Raw genomic sequence first — 4486 nt, 5'->3', positions numbered from 1 at the left:
AGGGCAGCAAACAAGTGGCACCCGTGAACAGGGATTTGAAAGAAGAAAAGAAAGTGTAATGGAGACCCCCACAGAAAGAGGTGAGTGGGAAAGGGGGCCAGAACAGTGCCGAGTGCAGCCTTTTATCTCTCTTATGCAGAAATTTTAACTGAAAAGTAGAGATGTAACTAGACAGTACTTGTGTTCTTGTTTGGAGGTTATTTGTAAATATAACCCTTGGATTTCAGATGAAGACACACTAGAAACTGAAGTCTGGGATCGTGCCTGGAAACATGGAGAGGAGGCCCGAATGACAGAAGATATTCCTGCTGACTGTTGGAATACATGGTCTTTAATTAGAGCTGTTATCACAATTATAGAAGGGGAAGACAGGGAGGAGACCCTCCAACAGGCTGTCACGAGTTCCTTTGATGACTGTGAGTTAGATGGGGAAATGTAGGAAAAGCCCAAGAGGAAAAAAAAGAATGAAAGAAAATGTTTCCTATTTCCTATTGCACCCCCACTTTCCGACTCAGCCCTTCCTCCTTCGCTATCCCACGATATACATAAGGACAATGACGAAGGGGAACCTGTGATAGACCCTCCTAACGGGAGGCCACCGCTACTTGGCCAGAAAGGGAATCCCTCACAATACAGATGAGGAAGACAGGGAACCTGCCAAAGGTCCCTCTAACTGGGGAGGAAACCCCTCACAATACAGATGAGGCAGAAAGAGAAAGGGGCCCCGCGAGAAGCCCCCCTAAAAGGAGAAACTGCCATAAAATGTCTAACAAGGAAATTGAACACAGTGCAAACGAGAAAGAAAGAAAAGGAGAACTCATGAGATTCTCCTAATGGAAGATGCTTTCGTGATGTGGCTGAAAATGAAATTAGAGCTAAGAAGAAAACTTCGTGCTTAAGCACACGATTTCTAGAGTAAGGATGATAAGAATGAGATAGAAGAAAAAAGATAAGTACGTCTTAGACCATCTCACCCTTAAATCTGACGAAACACTTTCCAAATGCTTGATATTCTCCAGAGCTCTCACGAATTGCGATCGTTTCTTCCAATTGCACTCAGATAACAAAATAACCAATTTTATATCATAATCGAGATTTTTAACATCATCAAAGCTTTTAAAAGCTTGCGTGTCCTATGGACCCACTTCTTCAAGTGTGTGGGGATAGTTAGACAATTGGAGCCAGGGAGCAAACTGGATTCCCTATGATTTTGCGAAGAAAAAGCTGTGATCCTTAGGAAGAGCATGTTGACAACTGCCTCAGTGTGAGCAGTTAACTTACAGTGTTACTACAGGTCTGTAACAGTGTTTTTGTTGCTGTGCTTCGTGTTGGTTGGAGATGGGCAGTGCAGTACTACAGCGGAACAGGTGCTTCAAGCTGCTCTCACCCACAGGGCATGCAGTGCGGTGGGCCTGGAAAAAGATTGAAATTGGGTCTGAATTTGCGGGAAGTTATATAAAAGTCATCCTAGGAGCCGGAGAATCTTATGCTGATTTCACAGGACTTTTGGTTGACTTCAGAGAAAAACTAGTCAGCCATAAGGCAGGGCCATCTAAACATCCTGAAACCTTTGTGATTTAAACACAAATGAGGGCCTGGTGCAATATCCTAGTGGCTAAAGTCCTCACCTTGAACACGCAGGGATCCCATGTGGGTGCTAATTCTAATCCTGGTAGCCCCTCTTCCCATCCAGCTCCCTGCTTGTGACCTGGAAAAGTAGTCAAGGACGGCCCAAACCCTTGGGACCCTGTGCCTGCGTGGGAGACCCGGAAGAAGTTCCTGAATCCAAACTTTGGATTGGCACAGCACCGGCCATTGCGGTCACTTGGGGAGTGAACCATCAGAGGGAAGATCTTCCTCTGTGTCTCACCTCCTCTCTGTATATCTGCCTTTCCAACAAAAATAAATAAATCTTTTTTTAAAAAAGCAAATTAGTGCCAAACGTTTTTAATGTGACAAGCCTGGACATCTTTAAAAACAGTGCAGACTGCCTCCTTTAATTCAAAAATACCAGCTAATACTTATAACAGTCACTCCCCTGATCATACAAAAGAATGTAAATGCAAATTAAACCTTTTTAAGTTTTATTTATTTTTATTGGAAAGTCAGATACACGGATAGGCGGAAAGACAGAGAGGAAGTTCTTCCATCCAATGATTCACTTCCCAAGTGACCACAATGGCCAGTGCTGCGCTGATCCAAAGCCAGGAGCCAGGAGCTTCTTCTGGATCTCCCCCTTAGGTGCAGGATCAAAAGGCTTTGAGCTGTCCTCTACTGCTTTCCCAGGCCACAATTAGGGAGGTGAATGGGAAACGGGGCTGCTGGGATGAGAAGTGGCATCCATATGGGATCCCAGTACATTCAAGAAGAAGACTTAAACTGCTAGGCTACTGCACCGGGCCCATAAATGTGAATTAAATTTGATTGCTTTGGCTGGAAACTGTGGCCAGGAAACTCCTGGCAGGGCCAGTCCAAGGTCCCAAATAGAGGTTTACAAAACAACAATACTCTATTCAATTTGTGTTTGCAAAACAGTTACAGACTTAATACCCATCTGTGCTCCTCACCCTGCAAGTATATATCCTGGAAGATGAAATTCCAATCAATTGTAGCAAATACATATTATTCATATATCAATTTTCCCTAAACAGCATTTCTTAACCAATATTCTAATTCTTAGGTTCAAATTTTTATACTAAGGTAATCTTTGTGTTCTCTGTCTCATTAAATTCTCACGGTTTAAAATTAGCAAATGTTTTTGCTTTGGAAATATTTGAGTGATGGCATCACGTCTAATTAAACATAATCTATAATATATTCTATAAAACAACTTATTTAAAAATTACTATTTCTATCAAATATTTTAAGCCTTTTTGGCAGGGATCCTAAAATTCAAAAATTTGATGTTTCTATAAACCGAGACCTCTGAAAATACCAAAGGATTTATCTTTCATTTTGTAGAGACAACTGATTAGGCTTTTGTATTATATTTAGAAGTACTGCCAATGCCAAGTGGTACAAAATTTTACTAAATTAAAATGTTACTATTAGCACACGTGAGAACCGGGGCAGGGGGGTCTATTTATATAAAGGGAATGAATTTCATGTGTTTAATGAATTTTCATGTCCTCCTTCCCCAGATTTTCAAAAGGCACTTTCTCCTAATATATCAGGTTAGTGAGGTTTTAGCCTAAGAATTGGGGTGTGGTGGGGCACACAAGGGACGGCTCTTGGTGTCTCCCTCTCAGATGAATGGGTGACTGAAGAAGCAGGGAAGGGAGGGAAGGGGAGGAGTCTGGGAAACAGGAGGCTGCAGGCGAGAGGCTGAAGACCCTCTGCACTTTGCTTTGGTCAGCACTGGGGTTCAGGCGTAAAGGAAAGAACTCTGGCCCATGACTTACATAAACACTTCAGGTCACAAGAGTGTGGAAAGCTGGATGGTTGAGGGACCGAGTGAGGAGAAAATTCATGGCCGCTGCAAGACCCTGCCGCTAAGGAATTATCTTTTGTGTTTCATGCTGTGCATCCTGAGCATTGCACTTGGCCTTGGGGCAGATGGTCATGAAGAAACGTGAGAGTAAAGAGCATAGAGATGAACACACTGTTGTTCTTTCGTGTGTCATTGTTGCCCTGCTCTCCACTTGGTGAATTGCTGTTCATCTTTCAAGAGTCCATTCTTCTGCAATAATCTTCTCCTTCCCTGGTTAGAAATTCCACTCCTCCAAGACAGCCTAATTATGGTCCATGGCTCTGATTTCATTTTCTGCCACTAGATTGTCTGAAAACAATAGTTGCTGAGCAAATGAATGACTGAAAGAACAGGCAGTCTTATGAGTTACTTATGACAGGTATCACTATACCACCTCGTGAAAGCAGATGCTGAGGATTTCTGCTGGGTTCCTAACTACGACAACAGTGAGGCTGACCTGAGAATTCAACTCCAGTGCTGCCTCCACCCACAGTCATCCCAGGCTATAACAGAACAGCCATCTGGGACAAGACTTAGGGAATATTCCATAAGTATCTGGGGTAGGCAGTTTGGGAGTTGAACATAGAAGAATTCTTAGCTCTTTAACACACCACTTTGCCTCTTTGTAATCCGGGTTCTTATCACTAAAACCTGAGTAATAGTAAAACCAACAATCTTATACAACATTTGGTAAATTAGACTGTGAGTTCCTTGAGGTTAAAGCTCAAACCTGTTTTCCTTACAACTGTGTCCTACCACCTTCCACGCTGCCTGGCACGTAGTAGGAACCCACTAAATATCCATGGATATCGTAGAAAGCAGAAAACTGGTGGATGCAGGGGTGTTCCTATTGTCTCTCGAGACAGCTTTTCTTTGTTTCTCCAGGTGGATTCTTCAGGGTTAATAAATTGGGGATTATGTGGTTTCAAGCTCTAGCCTCACCATGTACCCGCCCTTCAGCTGGGTGGAGCAATCTTCCCTGGACTCCTGTAAGGGTACATAGGGGCAATCAGTGAC

The sequence above is a fragment of the Ochotona princeps genome, chromosome 2 (genome assembly GCF_030435755.1).
Source record: "Ochotona princeps isolate mOchPri1 chromosome 2, mOchPri1.hap1, whole genome shotgun sequence".
Classification (NCBI taxonomy): domain Eukaryota; kingdom Metazoa; phylum Chordata; class Mammalia; order Lagomorpha; family Ochotonidae; genus Ochotona; species Ochotona princeps.
The sequence above is the reverse complement of the archived record's forward strand: the minus strand, read 5'-3'. Positions refer to the sequence as shown.